The sequence below is a fragment of the Euphorbia lathyris genome, chromosome 7, assembly GCF_963576675.1.
Source record: "Euphorbia lathyris chromosome 7, ddEupLath1.1, whole genome shotgun sequence".
NCBI lineage: Eukaryota > Viridiplantae > Streptophyta > Magnoliopsida > Malpighiales > Euphorbiaceae > Euphorbia > Euphorbia lathyris.
The window spans coordinates 4672863-4684184 of record NC_088916.1 but is presented as its reverse complement, the minus strand read 5'-3'; the positions used below and the strand labels follow the sequence as shown (position 1 = coordinate 4684184).

The 11322-nt window shown below is 37.4% G+C and overlaps 1 long non-coding RNA gene across 1 annotated transcript; it reads right to left on the bottom strand.

Moving 5' to 3' along the window:
* Nucleotides 1-5389: 5389 nt before the first annotated feature.
* Nucleotides 5390-10170, bottom strand: LOC136234733 (uncharacterized). The gene is made up of 6 exons (XR_010691452.1): nt 9922-10170; nt 9564-9637; nt 8449-8558; nt 6254-6361; nt 5749-6165; nt 5390-5648 (listed from the first exon to the last, which is right to left on the bottom strand). It is a non-coding gene; the product is annotated as an uncharacterized lncRNA (long non-coding RNA).
* Between the last annotated feature and the right edge of the window lie 1152 nt (nt 10171-11322).

The window sequence follows — 11322 nt, the reverse complement described above, 5'->3', positions numbered from 1 at the left end:
ATCGACCTGTCCGCCAGCTGCAGTGTCATGTTTGTCGGTTTAGGCTCTCCGAGTCCCAATTTCCTGAAAATTAATAAAGGCATGAGATTAATACTTGCTCCTAAATCGCATAATGCCCTATCTATGTGCATGTTGCCTATCCTACACGGGATGGTAAAGCTCCCCTGATCTTTAAGCTTGGGGGGTAATTTATGGGTGATTATGGCCGAGCATTGTTCTGTTAAAGCCACTATCTCATTTTCCGCAAACTGTTTCTTATTCGACAACATGTCTTTAAGAAATTTTGCATAGTTCGGCATCTCCTCTAGTGCTTCCATTAATGGAATGTTTATTTCTAATCTACTAAGGATTTCCGAGAACCGAGCAAATTTCTTATTTAGGTTGGCCTTTTTCTGCTTCTGAGGGAATGGCAGTTTTGGTGTATAAGGCCTAACTACTTTTTCTACAGCTACTTCAGGAGCTGGAGTTTCAGATGCGGGACCGGGGTTGCTTACCACTTCCGGTTCCCTACTTACCTGAGGTGACGGATACATTTGCGATGGAGGTGCCACGAGTGTGTCCACTTCCCTGCCGCTCCTTAGGGCGATGGCGTGAATTGCCTCTTCTTGTAAGAGGAACGCCTCTTGGCATTCCCTTTCTTCTTGTCTGATCGTGGCAAGCTGGTTACTCAGGGTCCTGCATGCCTCCTCGTTGGCTGTCAATCGGACGGATATCTCTCTTAAGAGGGTCATTATTCCTCTTGAGTACTCTGTTTGCCTGCCATAGAAGTCAGAGTTAGAATGGGGACATGGAAGGGTATCCACGGGTGCCATGTAGGGCGCCGGTGGATATCGTGTATGCTCCTGATTGTAGTAGTTGTAAGTTGAGGGTTCAGAATTATACCTTTGATGATTACCCAAATAACTTACATTCTCACCTCTAGGTACGTAATAGTTGATGTGGCATACCCTACCGGGGTGATTCTGGCCGCATCTCTCGCAAAATGGTGTCCTTGGTTGGTCATTATGGCTGTATGAAGCCACAAGGAAATCCATTTTTGTGTTAAGATCGTCCATGGACGGATTTGACGCTCTGTTATCCATAGTTGCTGGAAGAACGATTTTATAAGTACAAATAACGTCACGGAATTTAAGTAATCAATAAGTATAGTTACTATATATAAACAAGTATAAATGATATTAACAAAGGATATATTCACAAAGAATGCCTAAACTAACAAGTCGACCTTAAGTTCGATATTGCAGAAGAAATAAATCCCCGACAACGGCGCCAAAAACTTGATGCGCCTTCAGAGAAGACTCACTAAGGGATAAGTGTACCCCGTCGTTATCAAGTAATAAATTTCTGGTTTAAGTCCAGGTTATCGTCCACAGGATTTATTTCTGCAAGTACCGAGCTACTCGATCTCGGATGTTGTCTAGGCTTAGGGGGTTTTGAGTTTGTTTGATTAAATTAATCTGCTCCTAGGTTGAATTATGCTATTCCTAGCTAAGTTATCTGATTCTAACTAAGTTATTCTACGCCTAATTAAGTTAAACTACTCCTAAGTGATCTTTTACCAATGCAATTAACCGAAGGAACATGAAGGGATACGATGATAATGAAAATAGAATGTTTAAACAATTGAATTGAAACCTAAGTCACTTGTGTCCAAGGCGATTAACCCGACCTATCCTCCTAAAGTCCCTAGTTCGTGATTCCCTTGTAAGGCCGAAACTAGCTCTAAGGCTCAGTAATTTGGGCTTAATCTTCTATAGGGTCGTCAATCCTATAGGCACTGACTAGGTCAGATTCAGCTCGCAATATGTGCCAACCTAATTTTGGGATTATCAAATGAGTTAAACCAATCAGACAAAGCGTAAGACAAAGATTAAAACATCAAAACAATTGAATAAACAAGAACTATAATATATATCAAAGATGGAAACATTGTCACGAAGTTACAATAAACCTAGAATTCATAGCATGTATCAAAGGCTAGACAGAATGTAAAAGAAGAAAAATCCCTTTTAGGGAACCTGTCTACCAATGTAGGCGTCTTTCTAGGATTTAAGGATGAAGCTTGAGCAATCCTCGGTGAATGGAGCTTCAGAGGTGTCTTCAATGGAGGTTTGAAGGATATGGAGGAGGTGGAGAGGATTTCTCAAGGTGAAAAGCTAAGAAAATTACAAAGGAAAAAGATATATAAATTACATTGGGAAAATCCTATTTATAGACGCGACTTGGGCCTCGTTTTGACCTATTTTCGTGTCCTTGTTGGTGTAGGAAGACGTGGGGCCAACCGTGGCTTTGTGGGGGCGGAATTGGTCTTTTTGACCAATTCCCGCAGGGCTGCTCGCCGAGCAGGGCGAGCTGCTCGGCGAGCAGGGCTGCTCGCGCCGAGCAGCCCCCCTGCTCGCCGAGCATTTTCTGCAAGTATGATGCGCCTTCAGAGAAGACTCACTAAGGGATAAGTGTACCCCGTCGTTATCAAGTAATAAATTTCTGGTTTAAGTCCAGGTTATCGTCCACAGGATTTATTTCTGCAAGTACCGAGCTACTCGATCTCGGATGTTGTCTAGGCTTAGGGGGTTTTGAGTTTGTTTGATTAAATTAATCTGCTCCTAGGTTGAATTATGCTATTCCTAGCTAAGTTATCTGATTCTAACTAAGTTATTCTACGCCTAATTAAGTTAAACTACTCCTAAGTGATCTTTTACCAATGCAATTAACCGAAGGAACATGAAGGGATACGATGATAATGAAAATAGAATGTTTAAACAATTGAATTGAAACCTAAGTCACTTGTGTCCAAGGCGATTAACCCGACCTATCCTCCTAAAGTCCCTAGTTCGTGATTCCCTTGTAAGGCCGAAACTAGCTCTAAGGCTCAGTAATTTGGGCTTAATCTTCTATAGGGTCGTCAATCCTATAGGCACTGACTAGGTCAGATTCAGCTCGCAATATGTGCCAACCTAATTTTGGGATTATCAAATGAGTTAAACCAATCAGACAAAGCGTAAGACAAAGATTAAAACATCAAAACAATTGAATAAACAAGAACTATAATATATATCAAAGATGGAAACATTGTCACGAAGTTACAATAAACCTAGAATTCATAGCATGTATCAAAGGCTAGACAGAATGTAAAAGAAGAAAAATCCCTTTCAGGGAACCTGTCTACCAATGTAGGCGTCTTTCTAGGATTTAAGGATGAAGCTTGAGCAATCCTCGGTGAATGGAGCTTCAGAGGTGTCTTCAATGGAGGTTTGAAGGATATGGAGGAGGTGGAGAGGATTTCTCAAGGTGAAAAGCTAAGAAAATTACAAAGGAAAAAGATATATAAATTACATTGGGAAAATCCTATTTATAGATGCGACTTGGGCCTCGTTTTGACCTATTTTCGTGTCCTTGTTGGTGTAGGAAGACGTGGGGCCAACCGTGGCTTTGTGGGGGCGGAATTGGTCTTTTTGACCAATTCCCGCAGGGCTGCTCGCCGAGCAGGGCGAGCTGCTCGGCGAGCAGGGCTGCTCGCGCCGAGCAGCCCCCCTGCTCGCCGAGCATTTTCGCCCGGAATGCTCCCGAAGCGTGCCGAACAACCTCGATGTCCTTTTTCGTCCGAACTTACACCTGCGCACGTGTAGAAACTCCAGATAACATTAGTCTGAAAGCTAAATTGATCCGTCAATCGCTTATTTTGAGCAAACGCTTCGTTTGGTGCGACTTTTGACGGACCAACTAGCTTCAAAAGATAACGGAATTATACTATGCATGCTATTTCGGCCGTATTTGCCTAAATTGATCACAAAACGAGCCCAAACGACGAAAAGTAAATAGAACGTTTCCAATTTCTAACTAACTCACACAAAAGCATTTAAATGCGAGAATTGCTCGCTTATTAGCTAAATAACCCTAAAACCCGTCCTAAAACCGTACCCAAAGATAGGGGTTTTTGACCCCTATCAGTAGGCAGAGAGGCCGAACCAGGATAAGTGATACTGAGTAATCTCTGAACTCTCTCTCTTATATTGTATGTGTTGTTTGCTAAATTTACTCAGCATATAAATTGCCTAAGCTGACTTCGAGTAAATAAGTAGTGCTGAGTTAGAAGCTGACCTCCAAGAGTGTCAATTCTCAACTCACAAGAAAACAACTTTAGTCAACATCTGATTAAAGCTGTCTTCGAACATATCTCACCAAGCTGACAAAAAAGCAGAGTTAATAAACTCTCAAAATTACTTCCTGTTAGCTTAATTAAATCGCGAAAAAATTATATTAGTTCCTAACCCCCCCTTGGAACTAATTATCAGGGACCAACAAGTGGTATCAGAGCCTAAAAGCTCACTACTCAGAGATTTAACAATCTTGAGCTGATCCCTAAAATGGGTGAGAATAGCACTCGTTTCCTTCCTGGAAACCAAACAACATAGATACTCCCTGAGGGACTATCAATCACTAGACCACCCCTATTCTTTGGATCAAATTATACATTCTGGAAGAATAGGATGAAGAACTTTATTCAAGCCACAAACATGAGTGCATGGCTTGCAATTGTTCAAGGTCCACATGTGCCATACAAAACTATTAACAATGAAAAAATTGTTAAGAGTGAGGCTGAGTGGACAGAGGATGACCTCAGAAAATTGCAAAATAATGCTTCGGCTATAAACATGCTTCACTGTGCATTAGATGCTGCAGAATACAATAAGATTTCAGGTTGTGAGTCAGCACAGGAGATTTGGAAGAAGCTTGAAGTAACCTATGAAGGCACAAGCAAAGTAAAGGAGTCTAAAGTCAATCAACATATGAGACTCTACGAACTGTTTGAGATGAAGGAGAATGAAGATATCTCAGAAATGAACGCAAGATTCACAAACATTATAAACACTACTAGAAAATACCAGTTTACTGACGGAAAATTCTGTTAGTAAACGTCTAAATTCCGTCAGTAAATTGGATTACTGACGGTTCTCTGACGGGAAGAATCCCGTGGAGAAATCTCACGTCAATGATTTCTCTTGACGGTTTATTGACGGAATGGATTGACGGATGGCTGACGGTTTTTCCGTCAGCATATTCTGACGTTACATCTGACATTATTATCCGTCAGTTGTTTTGACGGAAGCTTTGACGAAACTTCCTTTCGTCAGAATAATTATCCGTCAACAAATATATTACTGACGGACGATCCGCCAGGAAATATTCAAATAAAATATTCAAATTCTTCGTTTATAACAGAATTCCGACAACCATTTTTTCTGTTCAGGAAATCTTTTGCGATGGAATTGTGACATTTATTTTAAATTAGTTTTAGCATCGAATTCATAATAACAATTTATAATCCAATCCCATTTCATAAATACAATTACTAAAAAAATGCAATTAATATATCATAAAAACACAATCATAATTACTAAGCTTATATATTAATAAATTCAAAATATATTCGTACCTACCAAAATAAGCTAATCAAAGTAACTTGATTCTTAGATCATATACAAAAAAATATTGTGCAAAAAGACACCATGTATCATGTACTAGAATAAATTGATATAATTTGGTATCCTTAGAAATCTAAAAAATATTTAATCCAAAAATGCGTCATGCTTCAACTACCAAAATACGTTGATATTGATGGCACCCTTTCATAACTAGAGAAAATATACCTGGTAAAAAATATATAGCAGACTTAACATTATTCTATGCATCTTGATATAGTTAGTTACTGTTAAAACAAAGTTACTATCATATGAATAAATAATATACCTGACCCTACTAAAACGGCGCTTGACGATGTGATTCAGTGGCACACATGATGTCTATACGCAACCGATCCATCTCAACTCTCATCTCTGCAAGTACTCCTAACACTTTTTCAAGACTAGAATCAAGTCCATCCATACGCGACTGATCTGATTGTCGCCCAGCCATAAGAGTTTGGATGTCATGCTGCATTTGCTGGATTTGGTCAGTCATCTGTGGAATTTGAAGTATGGATGGAGCATATGAGGATGATGCACCAGCTGTAGACCTAGGCTGAGAGGTGTAAAAACCACATCCATCTCGCAACCCGTAGACTCTAGATCTACTGTTGAATCCTCCAACCGCTTCAAAATAAACTCTATACTCGTCAACTTGAGTATCCACTTCCCGCATTCTATCTCGTGCGGCAACAACCCTTTCCTACAAATATTGTTTACACCAATCGTTTAACATCCAAATTATTAGTAGTATAACCATACGTATATTGAATAAGTGTAATACCACTTACATTTATTGCACGAGATCTATCATCAACAAATGTGACACCATCATGGTTCCGCGTATCAGTATAGACAAATAAAGTATACGGATCTACAGGTCGGCCTAATTCACGCGTCTGCCAAAGACAATTGTCAAACATCATCCATTGAAACAATTGCGAGCATATACAGAAAAGTTTGGTGTGATATGCACAGAAAATTGAATTAAGTTGTGTGTGATGAGTTGGCATAAGGTCAGTTTCATTTGAGACCTGATACAACTCAATCTTTTAAGCATAAATTCACAAAAGCATCTAGTTACAAAATCTAAATTCAATGTACCACCTTCTAACCGCCTATACATCCATGATCTATCAGGCAAACTCATTTGCACAACTATAGAGGAATGCAACTTTCAAGTACAACTACAGAAAGTTCAATGTGAAATAAAAACAAAGCACTTGAAACAAACTTAAAGTTGAATAGCTCTATTGTTAAAAATTTATATTCGAATCACTAATTAGGAGTAAAAGCTATATAAATAGTGGAAGAGGTCTATAAAACTTTTATAAACTTTATCTATAAACTTTGTAAGTCGGAGTGAGCAACTGAACTGAAAACTCAAAAACCGAAAAAATCAAATAAAAAAACCTAAACCGAATCGGACCAAAGTGTATTTCGGTTTGGTTCGGTTTTTATTTCTCAAACAGTTTAGATTTTGATTTGGTTTGGTTTAAAACCGAACATAACCGAACCGAATTACACTTTGTTTTTTTGGAAATTTTTTTTTTAAATTTAACTAAACCAAAAAATAGAACAGATCAAATCAGACACACTGCTTATCACTCTCTCGTTAAACTGAAAGATATAAATCTATATTGTTTAATTTCTAGCACACAACACAACATTCCACTTTGAATACAAATTACAATTTCCAGAAAATTATGAAACCTACCTACCATTGGAACTGACTTCCATAAACAAAATGGAGGTAGAAATCAAATGACCTCCATAATGGGAAGAAAGTAATGATACGGGGTGATGAAGATATATATTTAAAAACAAAAGAAATAAGAGAAAAAATATAGAAAACAGAGAAGAATACATATTTAAATCCTTTATTGGTTTGGGATATGAAGAAGAATGAAGTTTATTCTTATCATTATAAGGAAAGATCAAAGTTTGTTAATCAAGGATTAAATACCCAAAATAATTAAAGATCCAATTGAAATACTGAAGGATTAATTAGAAAAAACAATTAAAAATATAGCTTTTGCATAACACAATATAATATTACACTTGTTATCGTATACATGTGTTTTCTTTTCAATGTTTGTAAGTGTTAAAAATGTAGCAAATGAAAAAAGTGTTTACAAAATTTATTATCGTTCGATCCTAACATGAATAGTACCGGCTAAACTGAAATATTCCGTTAAGTTCGGACTAAACCAAAATATTTCGATTCGAGGTTCGGACCAAACCTAATTACAATTTGGTTCAGTTTGGTCCAAAAAAGTTCAATAATTCGATTCGATTTGGTTTTTGGACCGAAAGACCATGCTCACCCCTATTTGTAAGCTGAAGTGATGCTTTAAATTTATTAAAAGTTCACAGCCTATATGTGCAATGGGCATGTGCTGCTCAATTTCACTTAACAAATAAAAAAGGAAACCATTTTCCTTATCCAGTATATTTCCATTTCTAAGGCAACATGAAACCATTTGCCTTATACAGTATATTCCCATTTCTAATTATTGAAATATCTTGTGGTCAAAGCTCAATTTCATCCTTCAACTTATATATACATATAAGGCAACATGAAAATTTTAAAAACAAGAATCATTTCATTGAAACCCTATGAATATCATCAGCTGACCTCTTAGGATCCAATATTAGATCATGAATATTTTTAGTTTTTGGACAGGAACTGAAATTTTGTTAACAGGTTAAAGGAAGAGAATTTGTTATTACTGCTAAATTAGCAATCTGTCAGTTCCGATGTACCAATGAAATACCATTTGAATAGTGTAATTAACAATTCCAAAAGGAATTAAAATCTCAAAGGAAATTGAAAGTAGGAATAAGCCTTGTAAAGGACTCTACTACAAGTTTCAACTAATTCGGTTTGAAAAGAATTTCATAATTGTATAAACAACACTTATAGTATAAACAATGTGTCATAATGAGATAATTGATAATCTTATATAAAAGAGATCTGACAAACCTGAGGACTCTTTTGCAATCTTCGCACAAACCAGAAATTTCTGACACCCTATGTTTCAGTATCCTCTTCAAATAGTTTCTATACCTCAAGAGTGGCAAACATTTTCAGTTCTGCAAACCAAACGAATTCGGAACAGCTCATAAGAACATAGTTTTTTCCGTAATTATCATTTGAATGCAATAGCTATTTTACAATTATATATGAGATCCCAAGTCCAAGTCCATTTGAAAACAAAAGCAAAAGTTAAAGGCACCCTGACTTTAATCAATATGTTTATAATCCAACCCTGGTAATTCAAGTAGCTCATTCCCTTGTCCAGACAGTCGAACATCTCCTAGAAAGGCAACTATAAGGGCTGGAAGTAGGTAAGCTGACTTGGGAGTTGGCCTTTAACCTCCGTCTCCTTTACCGAAAAGGGAAAACTATGCTATACCAGCGAGCCGGGAACAAGAGTCAGAGATCAGGTGAACAGATCTCAGAGCAGGCTACGAAAGTGGATATAATATGTCTGGGCAGAAGGAAGTGAAAAGGGGTAGACTAAGAATTGTTTAAAGTGAGAAACGTGGTGCTAGGAATTCGTTTCAATATGCCGCTAGAGCACAAAGCCAGTGGAATACTAACTGAGACAGACCTCAGCTAGCACCATATTAATTTCCATGAATAAATTTTGAGAATTTAAAAACAATATAATATTGACAGCCCAAATTTTACAAAGGAACAACAAAATATCCCACAGACAAAACTAATTGGCAAGGTTAAATATTGACAGCCTAAATTTTGATAAACTTTTGTACTCTCTAGATTTATGATTTTGTTAGAGAAAATGCAGCAGATAGATCTATGACCAGACGAAGTAGCATATGTTGCCATATTATGTGCTTGTAGTCACTCTAGTCTCAACAAGACCGGATGAATCTATTTCAATCTTATGAGAACACCACACAATATATTGCCCAATTTGGTTCACTATTCATGCATTAAAAACTAAATGCCTCAGAATAGCAATAGGTTTTGTTTCAGATCCGTTTAAGAATTGGTATATTATACTCCTATATAATAGCAAGAACAAGAGAACAAAAAAGGTAAAAGATAAATGGAAAAGTAGATTAGATTACCTTTCTTTTGCCTTCCCTCCATCCAACAGGACAACTGAATAACACTCTCTTCAACGTTTCAGAGGCTTCCAGACCTACACAAAACACAGATTTATGAATAATTAGCCTTAAGAAAAATGCAAATATACACAGCAAACAGATGTAAGCAAGGAATTAGAAGAATTTAAATCATAACCCATCTTTCCCCCTCCTCGGATGTTTTCTTCTTCCTTTCCATCAATTAATCAGAGAAAAAGAGAGGATGAAGAAAGTAAAAGTGAATTCGTTTAGAGATTGCAATGAGTACTGAACATTAACCCTAAATCCAAAAGACCCATTGAAAATTAAATCTAAGAAATACAATAGCACCTAAACTTACCTCAACCGAAGAAAAATTCAGAGAAGAAGAAATCGTAGACCAAATCACGAACACGGCTGCTAAAGCCTAAATCGATCGCCTTCAACAGTACGTATTGGCTTTTGGAGAAACAAACTGCAAATAAGTCTGGTTATTGTGAGGAGAAAGTTTTTCCGTGTTAGATGGAGTGGTTTAGGGTTTGCAGAAGAAGAAGAGAAACGGATGAGAAGGAAAATCGCAGGGAGAGGGAGTGATTGTGTCTGTCTTTGGTATGAGTGAGGTAGACCTAAAAAATGTTATAACAGTTCTATTTATATTTTTTTATTATCTAATATTAATTTATATAAATTTATTTTATTTTATTTTTCTAAAATAACATTTTCAACGGAATCAAATAAAATACGTCAAAAAAAAATGTCAATCCGATTTTGACGGAATCAATTCCGTCAAATAAAACGTCAAGGATGACGGCGCGAAATCTCCCGCCCACCATTTTGACGGGTAAGTACATTTCGTCAACCAGTTCCGTCAATCCAGTTGACGGTTACCACATTGACGGAATTTCCGTCAAATGTTTTCTGACGGAAATGATTCCGTTAGAGATTTCCGTCAGTAAATGGGTATTTTCTAGTAGTGAAATGAGCTAAAAAGGCTTGGAAAGAACTTCACTGAAGAAGAACAGGTAAAGAAAATTCTGAGAAGTCTGCCTAAGAGCTGGCAAGCAAAGAAAACAGCCGTAGAAGAACCTCAAGATTTGACTACCTACAAATATGATGAGCTGATCGGATCCCTGCTGACTCATGAAATCTCTATGAAAAACTTTGAAGCCAAAGAGAAAGAAAAATCAGAAGATAAGAAACAAAAATCCATTGTCATGAAAGCTGACTCAACTGAAGCGGAGTCAACTGATGATGAGGAATTGGCCATGTTCACCAGAAAGATGAAAAAACTGTTCAGGAGAAATGATAGAAATGGCAAAAGATCATTTAGAAGAAATGATAAGTACAAAGCTGAGTCAAGTGACAAGTACAAGAAGGACAGCTCGAAATCTGTCACATGTTTTGAGTGTCATCAAACCGGGCACATCAAGTCAAGCTGTCCCAACATCAAGAAAGAGAAGAAGGGAAGCAAAAAGGCTATGGTAGCCACATGGAGTGACAGTGATGAGTCAACCTCATCTGAATCTGAGCAAAATGAAACAGCCAACATATGTTTTATGGCAGATGATGGAGCTGACCAATCCCAATCTGAGCATGCTGACCTTTCTGATGAAACTGACCAAGAGAATCACAACAATGAGGTAACATCTTTACTTTTGCTTAGAAATGAAATGGTAAATGCCCTGAGTGACTTATATACACTAACTAAGAAGTGTAACAAAAAGATTAAGGCACTCAGCAGGCGCTGTAATGAGATTGAAGA